General features: G+C 43.3%; 1 protein-coding gene across 3 annotated transcripts in view; it reads left to right on the top strand.

Annotated features, from left to right (window-relative positions):
* The first annotated feature begins 9,163 nt into the window (after positions 1 to 9,163).
* The window catches only part of LOC122564000 (coronin-6-like), a 242,289-nt gene continuing 229,526 nt past the window's right edge, over positions 9,164 to 21,926 (top strand). For 2 of the 3 annotated variants that reach the window (XM_043718414.2, XM_043718415.2), the window contains exon 1: positions 9,164 to 9,310. The gene's annotated coding sequence lies outside the window, so the exon portion shown is untranslated. Of the gene's footprint in view, positions 9,311 to 11,937; positions 11,957 to 21,926 lie in introns of those variants that run through there. The other variant, XM_087977336.1, reaches the window with a different exon arrangement.

The raw sequence follows: 21,926 nt of genomic DNA, 5'->3' as shown, positions 1-21,926 counted from the left end.
CACATGTAATTTACTCTATCCATTGCTCCTGATGCGGTCTCCTCTACACTGAGGAGACAGGACACCTACTCGCAGAGCGCTTCAGAGAATATCTCCGGGACACATGCATGAAGCAACCACAATGCCTCATGGCTGAACACTTTAACTTCCCCTCTCACTCCGCCAAGGACATGCAGGTGCTGGGCCTCCTCCATCCCCAACCGCCCGAAGCCTGGAGGAGGAACGCCTCATCTTCCGCCTTGGGACCCTCCAACCACACGGGATCAATGTGGACTTCACCAGTTTCCTCATTTCCCCTCTCCCTCACCTTATCCCAGTTCCAACCTTCCAACTCGGCACCACCCTCATGACCTGTCCGTCTTCCTTCCCACCTATCCACTCCACCCTCCTCTCCGACCCTATCACCATTACCCACACCTCCATCCACCTATTGCACTCTCAGCTACCTTCCCCCCAGCCCCACTCCCCCTCCCACTGATCTCTCTACCTCCCCCCACCCAGCCCAGCCCACAAGCCTTATTCCTGATGAAGGGCTTATGCCCAGACTGTCGATTCTCCTGTTCCTTTGATGCTGCCTGACCTGCTGTGCTTTTCTAGCACCACACTCTCGAATCATATTTGACCACCTAGGACCTTAAACTGCAAACATTAACTGGATTACATTTCAGAATTAGTCATTGCTTGCAGTGCAGTGCTATAGAAGTCAATGTCCACACTGTAAAGGAAGTGTCGAAGATAATCTGCTGTCAGATTAGGGTGTTTCAAGGTCGAATGTTGAAATCGACACTGATATTGTTGAATCTACATCAATTTAAAAATGTACTCTCAGGAGGCCTAACCTGCTGATGGACATTCTCTTTGAATTACTATAGACATTGTGGTGATGGGCCACATGCAATGCCTTGAGGTAAGACATTTCTAGGTATTGACCCAATGAAGATGAAGAAGTGATGACATACACTGAAGTCAGAATGAAGGAAAACAGAGTTGATGGTGTTCCCACAGCATTAACGTACTTATCTTTCTTGGTTCTAGAGGTAGCAGGGCAGAGGTGTGCTATTGGAGTAAATTTGTTTAATTGTTGGAGTGGTATTGTGACCTGAGCTCTTGACCTCAGTTTTGCCTAGGTCCAAACTGGAACAAAAAAGCTGAACTCTGAGGTGAGTGGGGGTGACTGTCCTTGATATCAATGCAGCATTTGACTGAGTGTGGCATCAACGAGCCCTGGCAAAACTACTGCCAAAGGCAATCAAGGGGAAACTCTTCACTGGTTGGAGTCATACCTGGCATAAAGCAAGAGTATCATTAGAGACCAATCAGCTCAATGCCAGAACATTGTAACATTGGTTAAGAAAAAGAAGGAAGCATATGTCAGGTACAGACAGGATAGATCGAGTGAATCCTTAGAAGAGTATAAAGAAAGTAGGAGTATACTTAAGAGGGAAATCAGGAGGGCAAAACGGGGACATGAGATAGCTTTGGCAAATAGAATTAAGGAGAATTCAAAGGGTTTTTACAAATATATTAAGGACAAAAGGGTAACTAGGGAGAGAATAGGGCCCCTCAAAGATCAGCAAGGTGGCCTTTGTGTGGAGCCGCAGAAAATGGGTGAGATACTAAATGAATATTTTGCATCAGTATTTACTGTGGAAAAGGATATGGAAGATATAGAATGTAGGGAAATAGATGGTGATATCTTGCAAAATATCCAGATTACAGAGGAGGAAGTGCTGGATATCTTGAAACGCATAAAGGTGGATAAATCCCCAGGACCTGATCAGGTGTATCCAAGAATTCTGTGGGAAGCTACAGAAGTGATTGTTGGGCCTCTTGCTGAGATATTTGTATCATCGATAATCACAGGTGAGGTGCCGGAAGACTGGAGGTTGGCAAACGTGGTGCCACTGTTTAAGAAGGGCAGTAAAGACAAGCCAGGGAACTATAGACCGGTGAGCCTGATCTTGGTGGTGGGAAAGTTGTTGGAGGGAATCCTGAGGGACAGGATGTATTTGGAAAGGCAAGGACAGATTAGGGATAGTCAACATGGCTTTGTGCGTGGGAAATCATGTCTCACAAAATTGATTGAGTTTTTTTGAAGAAGTAACAAAGAAGCTTGATGAGGGCAGAGCAGTAGATGTGATCTATATGGACTTCAGTAAGTCGTTCGACAAGGTTCCCCATGGGAGACTGATTAGCAAGATTAGATCTCATGGAATATAGGGAGAACTAGCCATTTGGATACAGAACTGGCTCAAAGGTAGAAGACAGAGGGTGGTGGTGGAGGGTTGTTTTTCAGATTGGAGGCCTGTGACCAGTGGAGTGCCACAAGGATAAGTGCTGGGTACCGACATTTTGTCATTTACATAAATGATTTGGATGCGAGCATAAGAGGTATACTGAGTAAGTTTGCAGATGACACCAAAATTGGAGGTGTAGTGGACAGCGAAGAGTGTCACCTCAGATTACAACAGGATCTGGACCAGATGGGCCAATGGACTGAGAAGTGGCAGATGGAGTTTAATTCTGGTAAATGCGAGGTGCTGCCTTTTGGGAAAGCAAATCTTAGCAGGACTTATACACTTAATAGTAAGGTCCTAGGGAGTGTTGCTGAACAAAGAGATCTTGGAGTGCAAGTTCATAGCTCCTTGAAAGTGGAATCGCAGGTAGATAGGATAGTGAAGAAGGCGTTTGGTATGCTTTCCTTTATTAGTCAGAGTATTGAACACAGGAGTTGGGGGGTCATGTTGCGGCTGTACAGGACATTGGTTAGGCCACTGTTGGAATATTGCATGCAATTCTGGTCTCCTTCCTATCGGAAGAATGTTGTGAAACTTGAAAGGGTTCAAAAAAGATTTACGAGGATGTTGCCAGGGTTGGATGATTTGAGCTATAGGGAGAGGCGGAACAGACTGGGGCTGTTTTCCCTGGAGCATTGGAAGCTGAGGGGTGACCTTATAGAGGTTTAAAAAATTATGAGGGGCATGGATAGGGTAAATAGGCAAAGTCTTTTCCCTGGGGTTGGGGAGTCCAGAACTAGAGGGCATAGGTTTAGGGTGAGAGGGGAAAGATATAAAAGAGACCTAAGGAGCAATGTTTTCACACAGAGGGTGGTACATGTATGGAATGAGCTTCCAGAGGATGTGGTGGAGGCTGGTACAATTGCAATTTAAGAGGCATTTGGATGGGTATATGAATAGGAAGGGTTTGGAGGGATATGGGCCGGGTGCTGACAGGTGAGAATAGATTGGGTTAGGATACCTGGTCGGCATGGACAGGTTGGACTGAAGGGTCTGTTTCCATGCTGTACATCTCTATGACTCTAAGTGTTCCTCAGGGCAGTGCCTGTGGCTCAACCATTTTCAGCTGCTTCATCAATGTCATTCCCTCTACCATAAGGTCAGATGATGATTGAACGATGTTCAGCACAATTCGTGACTCCTCCACTCTCTATATCCAAATGTGGCAAGACCTGGACGATGTTCTGGCTTGGAATGACAAGTAAGCACAAGTGAGGAGTAGCATAGTGGTTAGTATCCCTGCCTGTCAGTCATGAGACCGTGGTTCAATTCCCCGCCGAGGAGAACCTTGGAATGATAAGTGGCAAGTTATATTCACATCACAAAAGTGCCTGGCAATAACCATCTTCAAGAACACAGAATCTAAACACCTCCTCTTCACATTCACTGGTATGACCATCATTGAATCCTCCATTAACATCATCCTCGGGGTTATCATTGACCTGAACTAGATCAGGTGTATAAACACTGGCAACAACAGCTTTTAAAGGTTAAGAATCCTACAGTGAGTGACTCACTTCCTGACTCCCCAAAACATGCCCACTACCTACAAGCCAAAAGTTAGGAATGTAATGGAATACTCTGCACTTGTTTGGACGGATAAAGCTCCAATAATCCTCAAGAAGCTCAACATTACAGGAAAGAAAAGCAATCAGTTTGATTACCAGATCATCCGTTATCTTTAACACTCACCTCGTTCACCACCAACATGCAGTCACAGCAGTGTGTACCATCTACAGATGTCAGTTTTCAGCCAATCTGATTCATTCTATGTGATATCAAGAAACTGTATTAAACATTTGATACTGCAAAAGCCATGTGCCCTGACAACATTCTGGCAATAGTACGAAAGACTTATACTCCAGAACTTGCCATACTTTCAACCAAGCTGTTCCAAATATAACTCTTAACCAAGTACAACTACAATGCAGGCAATTACTGACAATGTGGAAACTTGCCCAAGTATGCCCTGGACACAAAAACAGGGCAAATTCAACTATCACAACCAATCTACTCTCCATCACCAGTAAAGTGATCGAGGATGCCAACAAGCAGCATTTGCTTAGCAATAGCTCACTCACTGACACAGTCTGGGTGCCACCAGGGCCACTCAGTTCAAGGCCTCATTACAGCCTTGGTTCAGCCATGGAAAAATTGAGCTGAACTGCAGAGGTAGGGTGAGAGTGACTGTCCATGACAGCAAGAAAGTATTTGAGCAAAAGAGAAAATGCTGAAAAATCTAAGCAGGTCTGGCAGCATCTATAAGGAGAGAAAAGAGCTGACGTTTCGAGTCTAACTGACCCTTTGTCAAAGCATTTGACAAAGTAGCATCCCTGTTCAAATGTAGCAAGACCTGAACAATATTCAGTCTTGAGATGACGTGGCAAGTAACCTCAGAATTGCCCAGGAAATGACAATCTCCAATGAGAGTATCTAGCCATCATTTGTGACATACTAAGGCTTTACCATTCAAATTACCCATTAATCAACATCTTGATGGTTACCATTGACCAGAAACTGAACTGAATTATCCATATAAATACAGTGGCTACAAGAGCAGGCCATAGGCTATGGAATCCTACAGTAAATAATTCCTTTCCCTGGAGTCTGACAATCATCTGCAAGGCACAAGTGAGAAGTGTGATGGAATACTACTGACTTACCTGATGGGTACAGCTCCAATAACACTCAAGAAGCTTGACACCACTCAGGAAAAAGCAGCCCGCTTGATTGGCAACATTTCAACAAACAATCAATCCCTCCAACACTGATGGTCAGTGTTGTAGCAATATGTACCATCTACAAGATGCACTGCAGAAATTCATCAAAGCTCCTTCCAAACCCACAGCCACTTCCATTTAGAAGGACAAGGGCAGCAGGTACTTGGGAACACCACTACGTACAAGTTCCCCTTCAAGCCACTCACCACCCTACTTGGAAATATATCACCACTCCTTCACTGTCGCTTGGTCAAAATCCTGTAACTGCCTTCCTAACGGTACTGTGGGTTTACTTACATCACATGGACTGCAGCAGTTCAAGAAGGCACTTTATCATCAAGGGCAACAAGAAATGGGCAATAAATGCTGGCCAAACCAGCAACATTCAAATCCCATCAACGAAATGAATGGTTGTGTGGCTTTTAATATACTTTTAGGTTATCTATGTTGATAGAAATGCTTGCCACTTGACAGGAAAGAAATGAGTATTGGATTCTTCCATGCTGAACCACTAAGTTAATTGTCCTCAGTGTCATTGAGGGCAGTGTAATGTTTTGATAAACCTTTAACTTTCTTGGAACTCTTGAAATGCCATGAAATTTATTGGAAGGCATCAAGGCACAAGGAGCTTTTCTGTTCAAGTCCAGAGTCCTTCTTACACTGCAACAATGGTTACACTTCAAAAACACCCCATGCTCTCCAAAACACTTTGGGATGTCTCTGTACCATGAAAAGTGCAGTGTAATTGCAAGTCTTTCTTACTTCTTTTGTTTCCTTCCATACTCCCACACCCATGCCTAACAGATTCTCGCAAAAATGTAAACCTGTCTACCCTAGTGATAATAGCAGGTATGAATCTGTTTTGGCTTGAAACAAAACCCAATCCTGCGCTTCACTGGCATTTCCACCATGTACAGGTTACAATTGTGTTCACTGGATAGCTTTCCAAAATATGAGATTTTTTTTTCTTTCCCAAGCTTTGGCCTAATCCAACTGCAGAATTTTCATGACTGTTCTGATCAAAATCAAATTCATGACAGATCAAATCTGTCCGGTTCAGCATCACACCACTCACTCTCTGACTAATTAGGTAAGCCTGCAAAAAACTTTGTGGTACATTGTGTGTTATCCCATGGATTGGAGCCTGGTTGTGATACTTAGCTGGTCATTTGGACTTTTAGGTGATTGGTTAGTCTTTTTAAAGTTATGATTTAATTTCCCTTTACCACATGATGTGACATTTCAAAAGGATGTATGTCGTTTAGGCAGTTTTAAAATAAGGGGTCACCCACTTAGAATGGAGAAGATACTGTTTCCTTTGAAAGGCTGAATTGAATTGGAACCCTTCCCAAGTGAATGGTGGAGGCAGGAGGATTGAATATTTTTAAGGCACAGAGAGACAGATTCCTAATGATGGAGTCAATCATTATTGGGGAATATTTGGTGAGGCTGTAATAAGATCAGCCATGATCCTGTTTGATTGGCCAAGCAGGCTTAAGAGACCAAGTAGACTATTCCTGCTCCTAATTTGTTTGATCATTTAATGTTTGGATTATATAAAAGATGTCAAATGTTTACGTCATTTTATGGATATGGAGATGGGCTGTGTGTGAAAGCTAAGGAGAGCTCTCCTGAGCTGTCAGTAATGGGTGGATAGCCATAATCTGCCACCAGGGGATAGGTTGGGCCTGAAGAATGGCAGCCCTATGTACTGGGGGAAGAGAAACCTCAATGGTCAGACAGAAGGAAATGTCAGAGATAGTCATAAAGGGATGTTTCATCAACAGTGAAAATGTTTCCAATTGAATAATAGATCTCCTTTACACTGCTTTGGCGCAGTCGACCCGATGGAAGAATGTGTGAACTGGTTGGTTTGAGATATGAATAGACTCAAGCAGGGTTGGCAATTCTAATGTGGACATGTTGACCATCACTGGTGTATACTGGGGGAATTCTTCATCCTGACAATTGGTGACACTGGTTGGAATCAGTTAGTCCCACAAAATGGAAGTTTGACAGCTCTGGTGGAAAAAAAATATTAATTCTACATCCTTGCCAGAAGGTGTAGAGGAAGAATATTTATAAAGAAGATGAAAGACCATAAGAGTTGGAGCAAAAGAGGAGTCTAGGTGAAAGTGGGTACTGCAGATGCTGGAGATTAGAGTCAAGATTAGAATGGTGCTGGAAAACCACAGCAGGTCAGGCAGCATCCAAGAAGCAGGAAAATCCATGTTTTGGGCAAAAGCCCTTCATCAGGAGTGAGGCTGGGAGCCTTGGAGTGGAGAGGTAAATGGGAGAGGATGGGGCTGAGGGGAAGACAGCTGAGATTGTAATAGGTGGGGGTAATAGTGATAGGTTGGAGCCAATAGGTGGGAAGGAAGATTGACAGGGTGGGATAGGTCATGACAGCATTGCTGAGCTGGAAGGTTGGATCTGGGGCAAGATGGGGAAGGGGAAATGAGAAAACTGGTGAAGTCCACATTGATGTCCGGTGTTGAAGTGTTCCGAGGCAGAAGATAAGGCGTTCTTCCTCCAGGCGTTGGGTGGTGAGGGAGTGGTGGTGGAGAAGGCCCAGGACCTGCATGTTCTCGAGTGGATGAGGGAGTTGAAATGTTTGCGCCACCATTTGAGGAGATCAATGCTAGTACTCAACTTCTCTTCTGATCATAGCTTGTGGGGATGGATAACTTTAATTTTCTCGTGTCTGACTCCCGATCAGAAGGTTGCGTGTTCAGATTGTGTCAGGTTCAATTTCTTGGGTGACACAATGATCAGCACTGCTGCTTCACAGCACCAGGGTCACAGGTTCGATTCCAGCTTTGCGCGACCGTGTGGAGTTTGTACATTCTCCCCGTGTTTGCGTGGGTTTCATCCAGGTGCTCTGGTTTCCTCCCACAATCCAAAGATGTGCAGGTTAGGTGAATTGGCCATGCTAAACTGCCCATAGCGTTTGCTGCATTAGTCAGAGGGAAATGGGTCTGGGTGGGTTACTCTTCAGATGGCCGGTGTGGACTTGTTGGGCTGAAGGGCCTGTTTCCACTCTGCGGGGAATCCAATCCTGCCTCAGGCGACTGACTGTGTGGAGTTTGCACGTTCTCCCCGTGTCTGCGTGGGTTTCCTCCGGGTGCTCCGGTTTCCTCCCACAGTCCAAAGATGTGCAGGGTCAGGTGAATTGGCCATACTAAATTGCCCGTAGTGTTAGGTAAGGGGTAAATATAGGGGTATGGGTGGGTTTCGCTTCGGCGGGTCGGTGTGGACTTGTTGGGCCGAAGGGCCTGTTTCCACACTGTAATCTAATCTAATCAATCTAAAAAAATCTAAGTGGGGAAACTGACAATTCCATGTTCTGGACCTTATTTTAAGCATAGTTTATTTGAACTGGAATTTGCTGGCTTCTATTTTATGATTCATAGTATTTTTAAATAAAAATCTAGCTAGTCCGAAGGCTTCGAATTTTTGAAATGAATTAAATTTGGAACAAATCAAACGAGTGAAGACACCCTGAAATGCCCTGAGCAGCTCGCACCTTCTCCCTGTAACAACAGGAACACAATACAGTGGGGAGAGTTACTGCATTGTGCATTCCTTGACAACAGGATTCAAAATGAAGGTGAAACACCGAAATCCTACTTTCTCCTTATCGCTCCCCAAACAGAGACAGCTCCAAACTCACCCCTTTACCAGTGTTTCAGACCCAGCCACAGAGATCCCTTCTCGCACGCCCTTCCATACAATGACTTTGCACTTTCAAACGACCTGCCTTTAATTTGGCTGTTTCTTTTTTTTGAAAAAAAGCAAACATTGCCGGTCTGAGTGACAGCCGCCTGACTGAGAATACTGAAGGCACCTGACTTCCTAAATTTGAATTAAATTGAAAGGCAAGTGTCAGCCTTTCGACCGAGAATCTGCGCAGTATTATTGGAAATATTCAGCTTCGCCGACTTTCCTGTTCCCCTCCCTGATTATGTCAAACCCATATTGGGGAGGGGGAGTTTCTGGTTTGTTTGGGACAGAAGTCCCTTTGTTTAATTATGGGCATGTTTAACCTGGTGCGATAGGATTTGAATCAGTTGTTCTGCCTCCTTCTAGCTCGGTTAGCTCTCTCTGTCTGTCTGTCTCACTCACACACCACTTGGCTCCCTCACGCCCTCTGCATATTTTACTCTCCGGCTCCTGTCAGCCGAGACCCTTCGTCACTTTCCGTCCGCTGTCTCCACTCTGCGGCTGGGTACAGTTCCTGGACCAAACCCTTTCTTACATTTCTACGGACCGCTACTTCTCCCTCTCACTTTGGTAAGTGCAATCTCTATTTTACAACCCCCCCATCCGTTTTAATATCTCCCCCCCCCCCCATCCCTTGGTACTCAATCCTCCTGCAGTGACCTCGTAGCACACGTCCATATCTCACCAGTATTCAATTCTATTCAGGCAAAGATCGAACTAAACCTGCCAATTTAAGGATGGTTTTAAAATCTCAGACACCAAATGCCGTGTGCTTTCCCTCTTGTAACGTGAACCGTTGTTCCGGATCTCTGCGATTACAGGAGTGTGTTTTTTTCTCTATATTTGGAAGCTGACTTCTCCTGAGCCTGACTGAGGGGACGCGGCGCTTTCACCCGAAGTGATATGGGCGAGTCGTTCCAAATGATTTTTGTTGTTGCTGAATGGAGTTAATTGACTCCCACCGCTAGGAACCCGAACCCGGAGCCCTCCTGTTTCGGGCGCTTTTCCCATTTGTCACCCCTGTATTGCTTTGATGGTGTGTCGCTATTTTGTTCATTTTTCAGCAACAGACCAGACAACGAGTCAGTCAGCAGCCAGCTGTCAGTCTCTGTGAACAGCAACTGTGTCAACTCTGGGGTGAACGGGACAGCGCTCCCTCCTTCCCTCCCTCCCCCACCCACCTTTCTCTCTCTCTCTCTCTCAATGGATTAAAATACTTACCTCACCCTACCTTAGGAATAAATACAGGTGGCTGCTTCTATTCCCAAACTCCACGCACGCTTCATTAAAAGGAAAACAAAAAAAATCTCAACTAGCCTGAAGTGACAGCAGAATGGCTACTGACGCGAAATTTGTCACAGGAACCATTCTCTGCTGTACAAATCATCGCATAACCTCTACGAGATTTTTTATGTGGAATTCACTCAATATTTTGTTCAGGATTTCGTTTTTTTTAAAGAGGAGAATACAACTGATTCCCAATTAAATTGCTTGAAGTGAATTTAACTAGAAAGTGATGATAACTGTATTCACCATCCCCACTGTGTAACGCTGTGAACCAGGTCAGTGGTGATTGATGTTTGAGCCTAAGTTGTAATTTGTGAAGTTGTTTTTCAACTCGTCCCGTCAAGGTCAAGGGTCTAAACCTGACCCCCTTCTGACGGTGAAATGAGGCGACCCTTCTGGAAGAAGTGACTGGTTGAACAGAGATTTGTAAGATCAGCGTCTCCGGAATGTTTTTCATGTACCATTGTCTAAAGTTATGTTGCTCAAAGCTGCTTGAGCTGGGGGGAAAGAGTCAGCCTCAAACCCTCTCTTACTCACACACTGAGATCCATGTTTTGTGCATGTGGTTTTGACGATGGGATGTAGTTGTTGTAATGGCACAGTCACAGCAGCCATTTTGCACACTGCAACTTGTCACCAACAGCAATGAGACGAATTACCAGTTGTTATTTTTGGAAAGCAAACAAGTGGTGTGTAAATAGAAAATGAAGAAAATACTCACGGGGAGGCAATGGCCCAGTGCTATTATCCAGAGGCCCAGGCCAAAGCCCACCTGGGCAGATGTTGGAATGTGCAATCAATAATCTGGTAATGATGACTGTGAAGCCATTGCCGATTGTCAGGAAAAACTCATCCCCTGGTTCACTAATGTGTTTTCGGGAGGAAATCCAATATTCCTAACCTGGCTTTGTTTACATATGACTCCAGACTGACAGCAATGTGGTTGACTCTTAACTGCCCTCTGGGCAATTAGGGACGGGCAATAAACGCTGGTCCGGCAAGGCCCACATCCTGTTACTGAATTTTTTTAAAAGTTCAGTCAGTGTCTGTGGACTGCGGCAAAGTTAACAATTGCTTCAGCTCAATGATCTTTCGGTGTTATTTTGGAAGTTGATTCAGAGGTTCTTTTGAATAAAGGTGTAGATTTTTAATACTTAAATCACTGGAACAGACAAAGGTTCAAAGTTTGGGAGAACACCGAATGGCGAATTCGCCACAAAGGTATACAGGAAAGCCACACACACAGACCAAGTCCTAAACTACGAAAGCAAACACCCCAACACACACAAGAAGTTGCATCAAGGTACTGTTCAAAAGGGCCACAACACACTGCAGTACACCAGAACTGCAAAAGAGGAAGAAGACCACCAATACATTGTATTTGCCAAAAACGGATACCCCCGCAATTCCATCAACAGATGCCTAAGGGAAAGACAACGGAATGAGGACATGCCACAACCCAAAGGACTAGCCACACTACCATACATCAAAAACATTTCTGAACTGACAGCCAGACTACTGCGACAACTAGGACTCATGACAGCACACAAACCAACAGCCACTCTCAGACAACAGCTCACCAGGATGAAGGACCCGATACCCAGCATGAGCAAAACCAATATAGTGTACAAAATCCCATGCAAGGACTGCACAAAACACTACATAGGACAAATAGGAAGACAGCTAACGATCCAGATCCATGAACACCAACTAGCCACGAAACGACACGACCAGCTATCCTTAGTAGCCACACACTCACATGACAAGCAACATAAGTTCGACTGGGACAACACTACTATAATAGGACAAGCCAAACAGAGAACCGCCAGGGATTTCCTAGAGGCATGGCACTCATCCACAGATTCAATCAACAAGCACATCGACCGGCCACTGCAGCGGACAGCTAGAACTGACAACTGGAAGCGGCAGGTACAAACCACTGTAAATGCTGGAGGAAACGTCACAGAAGCGCTTCACAGGAGGCTCCCAAGCACTGAGGATGTCACCTAGACAGGGGATGAAACATCTGCAACACAAATTCCCAGCTCGGTGAACAGAACCACAACACAGACAAAGGTCTAGGTGTCATTGTCTCATCCATAGGAGTAGGATTGTCAAAATTATTCGCACCATTCAATATCATGCTGATCTGCCCCAACCTGTTTGCCACCTCCCCACACACCCCTTGATTCCCTGAGGTAGAGAATTCCAAAGATTCCAGATCCCAAAGTGAACACATTTGTCATCTGAGACCTAAATGATTGGCCCCTTATCGTGAGACACTGTCCTATGATCTCAGCCAGCAGAGAGAGCGTTTGTGTGTGTCTGTGTCCCTCAGAATCTTGGATGTATCTGTGAGATAATTTCTTTCTTCGGAACTCAATAAGCTATGGGGCACAATTTAGAAACATAGAAAAGAAGGAGTAGGCCATTCGGCCTATCAGGCCCATTCTGTTATACACTGATTATAGCTGATCCTTTGGCTCAACAACATACACTCACTCTCTCTCTCTCTCTCTCTCTGTACTCCTTGAAACTTTTTGCGTCTTTCTTAAATGTGTTTAGTGACCTGGGCTCCACAGCTTTTTGTAGTTGAGAAATGTACAGGTTCTTGCCCTCTGAATGAAGACATTTCTTCTCAACTCAATCTGAAATGGCTGACTGCATGTTCCTGAGACCTTGCCCCTCTTGTTCTGGACTCTTCGGCTGAGATAATCTTGGTGCTGTATCCTGTTTGTCCAGCCCTGTTAAAACTTTATTTGCATCAATGACATCCCATCTCAGTCTTCTAAAATCCAGTAAGTACCAGCCCAGTTAATACAATCTCTTCTTGTACGACAAACCTGCCATTTCAGGAATCGGTGTAATAACCTTTGCTACCCTCCTATTGCACGTATAACCTTCCAATGGTCAGGAGACAAAAACTGTAAACATCTCTCATATCAGGTCAGCCCTTTCAGTCAAAGGACTAATCTACTGAACCTTACTGTACGGTCTCCAAGGTGTGTATATTCTTCCATGATTATGGAGACCAGAACTGCGTTGAGTATTTCAGATAGAGTCATAGAGATGTACAGTATGGAAGCAGACCCTTCAGTCCTACTCGTCCATGCTGACCAGATATCCCAACCTAATCTTGTCCCACTTGCCTGTGTCCAGCCCATATCCCTCCAAACCCTTCCTATTCATATACCCATCCAGATGCCTTTTAAATGTTGCAATTATACCAGCCTCCATCACTACTTCTGGCAGCCCATTGCACACATGCACCACCTTCTGTGTGAAAAAGTTGTCCCTTAGGTCTCTTTTATATCTTTCCCCTCTCACCCTAAACCTATGCCCTCTAGTTCTGAACTCCCCCACCCCAGGGAAAAGACTTTGTCTATTTGCCCTATTCATGCCCCTCATGATTTTATAATCCTCTATAAAGTCACCCCTCAGCCTCCAACACTCCAAGGAAAACAGCCCCAGCCTATTCAACCCCTCGACAGCTTAAATCCTCCAACCCTGGCAATATCCTTGTAAATCTTTTCTGAACCTTTTCAAGTTTCACAACGTCCTTCAGATAGGAAGGAGACCAGAATTGCATGTAATATTCCAAAAGTGGCCTAACCAATGTCCCTTACAGCTGCAACATGACCTCCCAACTCCTATACTCAATACTCTGACCAATAAAGGAAAGCATTCCTAACGCATTCTTCACTATCCTATCTACCTGTGACTCCACTTTTATGGAGCTATGAACCTGCACTCCAAGGTCTCTTTGTTCAGCAACACTCCCCTGGATCTTACCATTAAGGATATAAGTTCTGTTAAGATTTGCTTTCCCAAAATGCAGTACCTCACAGTTATCTAAATTTAAACTTCATCTGCCACTTCTCAGCCCATTGGCCCATCTGATCATGATCCTGTTGTAATTTGAGGTAACCTTCTTTGCTGTTCACTACACCTCCAATTTAGGTGTCATCTGCAAACTGACTGACTATACCTCTTATGCTCACATCCAAATCATTTATATAAATGACTGAAAGTAGTGGACCCAGCACCGATCCTTGTGGCACACCACTGGTTACAGGCCTCCAATCTGAAAAGCAACCCTCCACCACCTCCCTCTATCTTTTACCTTTAAGCCAGTTCTGTATCCAATTGGCTAGTTCTCCCTGTATTCCATGAGATCTAACTTTGCTAACCAGTCTCCCTGTGATGTCAACAAACCCCATATAATTGTAAGATTTCCTTGTTCTTGTACTCCAGTCTTTTATTCCATTTCTAATAGTGCAGATAAGGCCTGGGGCACCTGGGCTAGGGCATAAACTAACAATCTCAGACTTACGGTTGCTATTAACTAACCTCAGCTGAACCTTTGGGACAAATCTCTGAGTCTCTGCTGTTAGATTGTCCTAATAGTTCATATTAAATAGAGTTTCCTTTAATCATCTCAACAATTCAAAAATAAAGGGTCATGTGGGCCTGAATATCTGACCACTCAAATCCATGTCATGGCTAAAATTGTATATTTTCACCTTTTGTAACATCACCTGATTTGGCCCCAGCTTGTCTGCTGCTGAAACTCTCATCCATATATGTTACCAACTTTAGATTTGTCTATTTACAGCACTATCTCGATGATCCTTTGTTCTACTCTTCCGCAAACTTACAGTCATCCAAAACTCTGTCCAAGTCTTTGAAGGCCCATTCACACATCAGCCATATTATTGCTGATGTAAAGTAATACATGACTAAGCATTAACTCAACTTGGTTCACTTTTCTCTATCTCTGCTGTTTTCTGGTGTCTTACAAACCTCCAACATGTTTACACGCCTCCAATTCTGGCCTCCTGAACATCCCTGATTTAAATTGCTCTACCATTGTTGACTGTGTGTTCAGCTGTCACAACCCAATGTTGTGTAATTCTATTCATAAATCCCTCCAACTCCCCACTTTAATTCCTACCTCCTTTAAGTTGCTACTTAAAACCTCGCTTTAACCAAGCTTTTGGTCATTAGCCCTAATATCTCCTTAAGTGACACAGTGTCATATTTTCTAATGGATATGTTCTGTAACGTTTTACTACATTAAGTGCTCTATATAAATGCAAGTTCTTATTGAATACTATTATGGACAATGTGAGGACATGAAAAAAATGATTGTAAATATTGACAAGAATATAAATGACATTACATCTTCGCTAACACAGCATCAATCTGCTAAATTGAGTAAAGAAGTACCATAATGGGAAGAGGGAGGGTAAGATATATTCTGGAATTTTTTTGCAGGTTCTTCCTGTTTGGCTGCTGTAACATTAGCCAAAGAATGGTGGAAACCCAGATTCCCAGTTGATCCAGGATCTCTGCCAATTGCAATGGTCAGTTGGGAATAATCATGAAGAAATTCACACTGTACATGCTAAACAAAAGAACTTGTATTACAAAACACTTTCTAACTCACAATGACCTAAGTGGCTTCACAGCCAAAGTTACTTTTTAAAAATAGTGATACAGAGCAAAATGTGACAGCCACACTGTCTGCTAAATATTTTGCAAACAACAGAGTGATCACTGATCAAATAATATGTGCTGAGTGGCCTGAATGCAAGGCAAACCTGTCCACTCTTACAGACAGTGTCAAGACATCTTTCACGTCCACGTGAGGGTAGGTAGGTATTGATTCAACATTTGAAAAGTGGCACCTCTGACTGTACAGCACTCCCTGACTATTGCACTAAGTTGTCAATCCTTGATGAGATTAAATCACTTTATCCTAATCCCCACATACTTGAGAGGCATCATTGGTCTATTACAGGAAGGCTTAAGATATTACGGGTACAGGGATAAAGGGCAGGAGATAGTTCACTACACATAAAACTTCTCCATTGTGCCTGTAGCATAAAATTTAAAAGCCACAGTGACTTTCATTACCACCAGTTGTAGGTGGACGATCTTTCTCAGGTTTAATATTTTATAAATGCTGCATGTCTATTTTCTGCATCTGAGCTTCCTTTTACATGACTTTTTTGTCATGCCTGTGTAACTCAGTCGATTGAAGTACTTGATTTTGGGAATTGTCAAGTTCCCGTTTTATCCCAGACTGTCTCCTCCTCAGCAACAGTCCCTCCAGTGGCACTGTGCTGTGTCAGCTATGCCTCAGTTAGTAGCACTCCGTTGCTGAGTCAGAGGTTGTCAAATCCCAGCTGCAAAGACCCAAAAACAAAGTGCAGTGCTGAGGGAGTGCTGCATTGTTAAAGGTGCTGTCCTTTGGGTGAGAAATGTTGATGTAAAAGTTCCAGTTGCACTGTTTTGCAGAAGAGAGGGTTTTTTGGTCAATATTCATCTCTCAACTGAAATCACTAAAATGTATCATCTGGTCTTTATCACATTGCTGTTTGGGGGAACTTGGTGTGCGCAAATTGGCTGCAGCAGGTCTGAGATTTAAACCAGGCATTAATTCATTGGCTGTAAAGCAATTTGGGATGCTCTGCAGTGTTGAATAATGCTAAATAAATATTTTTAAGCTCACCCTTTTGGGCTGAAGAGTCCTTTGCAAGATTGCTTTCTTTCATGAACTCCAGATCTTTTCTGTTAACATTGTGTTGCAAGGTTGGCCTTGGGCAAAGCATTCAGTTTTTAGCAAGACAGTTCAGTTGGTACCAGCATTAATAAACCAAACAGTGAAATTTGTTTCTTTCTCACATTTGCTGATATTGATCATTTCCTTTTTAGGAGTATCAGAATCCTCAGGGTATTCTGTCAACATTGTCTACTTACAGGTGTCCCCTGCTATCTGAAAGTAGAGCATTCCTGTGAAACTGTTCATAAGCCAAAATGGCGTAAAGCAAAGGGGCAATTACCATTAAATTATATTGAAAAAAATTTTGTGTTCCCAGACCCAAAAAAAACAAATAACACAAAACCTAAACTAAAATTAACATATAGTAAATGCCGTCAGAGGTTGGGTTGGGGGGAGGTACAGGAGACTGGGGTATAGGAGAGAGAGGAAGAGGGTCATTTATTAACATCTCATCGTTGTCTGAATCCATCAGGACAGGCAGGTCACATGTCTACACTTTCTTCAGTGTCTGCCTGCCTCGATGTCGAAGATCGAAGTTCATCATCTGCTGTAGCTGATGTGGAAAGCTTGAAATACAACAGTATGCTTGACTGCTTAGCCTCACGCATTTTTCTATCATCCAGTTCTCTGTAGGCACTCTAAACATCCTGCGAACCTGCTGTAAACCGACATGCCCTTCCAAAATTAAAGTCATACTTTTCCGCAGTCATTGCAGCACTGTCGATCGTAGTGAAAATCTCAACACAAGTGCTTCACGTTCCACTTTCGGGCCATTCGCTATAGCATTTGGTTTTGATTCATATTCTTTCATTTTGCAATTGCATCAGCTCTTCATCTGTCAGTTCTTGGTCATGGGATGCCAAAACCTCTTCAACATCATCTTCGTCAAATTCCACAAACCCAGCCTCCTTAGCCAAAATCACCATTGCTGTATTTATTGTTGTTGGTTCGAAGCCTTTAAAATCATTCACTGCTTCGAGACACAGTTTTCTCCAAAAGCCATTTCTCATTGAGACTTATTCTGTTGAGAGCAGTTTCCAGATCTCTCGCAAAGATGCTTTAGAGTTGCCATCTATTATAGGCAATTACAATAAAACGCACCACATTTTGCGTATAGTAAGTCTTAATTGTGGCTATTAGACCTTGGTCACACAGTTACAGCAATGACACTGTATTCGGCCGTAATAATACAACACAAATGTTGCTGCCATACTCAGCACAACACACCTATTATCGAAGTTATTTTCACTACAGTATTTTTCAACAAAAGGACTAATGTACCCACTCATGTACTCAGGAAAAATCACTTGGGTATTCCAACCGCTTTGATGTGAACAAAACACAACAGGAAGTGTATTCTTATCAACACCTTTAAGTGCCCTCAGATTTTCTGAATGGTACACTAATAGAGGCCTAAGGATAGCATCACCAATGGCGTTAATAATAGGCATTAGGGTAAACCTGTCCTTCGATGCCTTGCGACTCTTGGCCTGCTTTTCTTCTATCGAAATAAATGTCTTGCTCAGCAATTTTTTGCAATAAATTCCAGCTTTGTCACATTTAAACACTTGCTAATGCGAATAACCACCTTCTGTTCTTCTGGGAACTTTTCGGCAGCTTCAGTCGAAGCACTCTCTCCAGTAACCTTTGAACTGTAAATCTGCCTTCGTCTCAAAGACCAATCGAACTACCCATGACTACCTTTAAATTCCACTTTCGCAACACTTTCATCACCATTGTCCAGTGCTTTCTGTTTCAGTTTATCAAAACGAGTGACAGTTTCTCCTTAAATATAAGACAGGGTTGCACGGTGGCTCAGTGGTTAGCACTGCTGCCTCACAGCACCAGGGACCCAGGTTTGACTCCAGCCTCAGGTGACTGTCTGTGTGGAGATTGCACATTCTCCCCGTGTCTGCATGAGTTTCCTCCGGGTGCTCCCGTTTCCTCCCACAGTCCAAAGATGTGCAGGTCAGGTGAATTGGCCATGCTAAATTGCCCATAGTGTTAGGAGCATTAGTCAGAAGGAAATGGGTCTGGGTGGGTTACTCTTCAGAGGATTGGTGTGGACTTGTTGTGCCGAAGTCCACACCACATTGGGAATCTAATCTAATCAGATAACTTAATGGAACACCATGCTTTGTACACCCATCAATCCAGTCAAGCAAGAGACTTTCCATTTTATCCATTGCTGGATGCTGACTAAAAGAGATCACTCTGTTACCACCAGAACCAATAGTAACTTCAGCAGCTTTCAAGATTCTTTCTGTCTGTGTGTAAATGGTACGAATGTTGGACGCAGGCACGTTCAACGCATGCACAATGTTTTTATTTTGTTGACCGTGATTGAAACGCTTAATTACATCCAGTTTTATGCTCAGCATAACAGCTGTACGAGCTCTCTTTGGCTTTTATGATACCCTAGGACACATCTTGCTAACGGATGCACAAAATAAATCGAGATAAAGCGCAGATGCTCACAGACAGTTCAAAGCTATGATGGCTTGATGCTGAGTGTAATTCCCAGGAAAGGCATTTGGCGGTGCCATTCTCACTGCACGCGCTTTTTCGTAAAAGTGAAAATCCTCTTTTAGTTAGCAAAAAACAGGTACTAAAGTGGGTCTTTCGAAAAAGCAAATTAGCATGCAGCAAATGTTCGAAATGCTGGAGATATCTGTATATCTCTGTTACCAAAAATGAAAACAAGAAATTGTTCTAGCAAGTAAAGCACTGTGGATCAGTCCAAGATGAATAGACTCAGATGATGCAGAGTGGTTATGTTACACTTGTATATCACATTGTTAAGGCTACACATGGACTGCAGTGGACAGTTGAGACCTCCATGTTCTAGAAAAGATATGGAGGCATGGAAAAGATACAAAAATGATATTGTAGAAGAATACCTGAGTGCAGAGGTTGTACTGATCAAGAAAGATAGAACAGTTCAGGCTCTTACCTCTTGAAAAAATATTTGGAGGTGAACTGATGGAGCTCCTCAAATTTATGGAAGGATTTGACAAAAGGTGTCGAGGAGAAGATGTTGCTAATGTGGGAGTGTGTGTAAAATGGGCACCCATAAGTTTGATAGGGAATTCAGGGGAAGCCTCTTCACTCTGAATGTTGGCCTTGTGACCACTTGAAGTACTTCAGGTGAATAACATCCATGCACTTCAGGAAAATGTAGATAAACACATGGGAGAGAAAGATGTTGTAATCTGTACTGAAAACAGCAAATGCTGGAGATCACAGCGGGTCAGGCAACATCTATGGAGAGAGAGCAAACTAACGTTTCAAGTCTAGATGATTCTTCATCAGAGAGTAATCTAGATTTAAAATGTTAGCTTGCTATCTCTCCACAGATGCTGCCTGAAGTTTTTCTTCAGAGAGTCATCTACGGAGGTCATGTTGCAGGTGTACAAGACATTGGTTAGGCCACTTTTGGAATATTGTGTGCAATTCTGGTCTCCCTGCTATAGGAAGGATGTTGTAAAACTTGAAAGGGTTCAGAAAATATTTTCATGGACGTGGCCAAGGTTGGAGGGTTTGAGCTATAGGGAGAGGCTGAATAGGCGGGGGGCTGTTTTCCCTGGAGCGTTGGAGGCTGAGGGGTGACCATATGGACGTTTATAAAATGAGGGCCATGGAAAGAAAAAATAGACAACGTCTTTTCCCTGGGTTGGGGAGTCCAGAATTAGACGACATAGGCTTAGGTTGAGAGGGGAAAAATTTGAAAGGGACCTAAGGGGCAAGCTTTTCACACAGGGGACGGTGCATGTATGGAAAGAGTTGCCAGAGGAAGTGGTCAAGGCTGGTACAGTTATAACATTTCAAAGGCATCTGTATGGTTACATGATTAGGAAGAGTTTAGGGGGAAATGGGGCTAGTTTAATTTAGGATATCTGGTCGGCACGGATGAGTTGGATCAAACTGTCTGTTACTGTGCTGTACACCTCTGACTCTGTGACTGTGGACTCGAAACAATAGCTTGCTGTCTATCCATCGATGCTACCTGACCTGCTGTGATCTCCAGCATTTGTTGTTTTCAGAGCGAAAGGAGTACTGGTGAATAGATATGGTGATGGGGTTAGGTGAGGAAGAGTGGGTGGAGGCATGTGTGGAACATGGGCCATATGACCTGCTTCTGTGCTATAAATACTTTGCACTACTTTGCCTGCTTGTGAATTTTATCCATGCAGTTATTTTCTCAACCATTAAATGGATTCTTACAGATAGGTCATTGAACAACTCCACTGTATTGTGTGGAGCTTGCAACCTTTACATGTGTGTTTCTGTTAAACAGTCAGGACTCATGGCTAACATAATTCAAACGTACAGTTTAATTTGATGATATATACAAATTGTCTGCCTCTTAGCTGATGGTCACTGTGTCTATTTCTGAACAGTTTCTGAGGAATATTTTTCTGCAATTACAGGGATTCAAAAGCAGCTTTCATCAATGAGCAGATGATTACAATAAATCTCATCGCAAAAGAGATTTTTTTCATAAAAGGGCTTCATGAGACCAAAGATTTCTGTTGTAACAATAGGAAAAAAGGTGTGATTTCAGCACAGGTGCACAAACTGTGATAATATCCATATTTGGAACAAATGTGTTAAACGTATGATTGGTGATCTTGACAGTTCAATGCAATCAAACCCCATTTTACACTTAATGCTGGTGTTAATTTGTGCAAGATCACTGTTATTTTTAAGTGAGTTAATGCCTTTGTTAAAAGAACACAGCAGGATTTGGTGCAGACATGCTCACTTTTCACATGAGAACTGCAGTCAGAATTCTTACCCAATTGGCATGCCCTTTCTTTGGATAGCAGCAATTCACTGGCTTTGGGATGACGTTGTGCCTGACATGGTGCTGCTGTCACACACCCATTCAGCTTTGATCAATAATGATATTTTGAGCTCAGCAGAATCGTGGTAAGTGTATCACAATGATAGGTCTTTGGGTTTGTGCGAGGATCTTCAGCTGTGGTCTTTCACAAGGTTCTGATAATTAGGAATTATTCTGCAGTATTTAATTTGCTCGTTGTAGTAGAGAGAAGGTTGAATGATCGATTAGACAAAAGCTTTCAGCAATTGGAGAAAAGAGGACATAGGTTACAATGTTCTTATTTTCAATTAGTGGTTTTTTTCTAGTGAGATTCATGTCAGCCATAGCTTCCAGCAACCTTTCTCTTGCAGTACTCTGCTTTTCACTGAATTAGTTATAACTCTGGGCTCTTCACCACACTTCTTGTAGAATTGCATGGCAGGAGAAGAAAAAGTGTTCTAGGGACATTGCAATGTTGACACTCGTGGTGCTGTGTTTAGAGCCCA

Source organism: Chiloscyllium plagiosum, unplaced genomic scaffold (genome assembly GCF_037043375.1).
Source record: "Chiloscyllium plagiosum isolate Xiang-an unplaced genomic scaffold, Cpla_swu_hap1 HiC_scaffold_31, whole genome shotgun sequence".
In the NCBI taxonomy this organism is placed as follows: Eukaryota; Metazoa; Chordata; class Chondrichthyes; order Orectolobiformes; family Hemiscylliidae; genus Chiloscyllium; species Chiloscyllium plagiosum.
The sequence above is the reverse complement of the archived record's forward strand: the minus strand, read 5'-3'. Positions and strand labels throughout refer to the sequence as shown.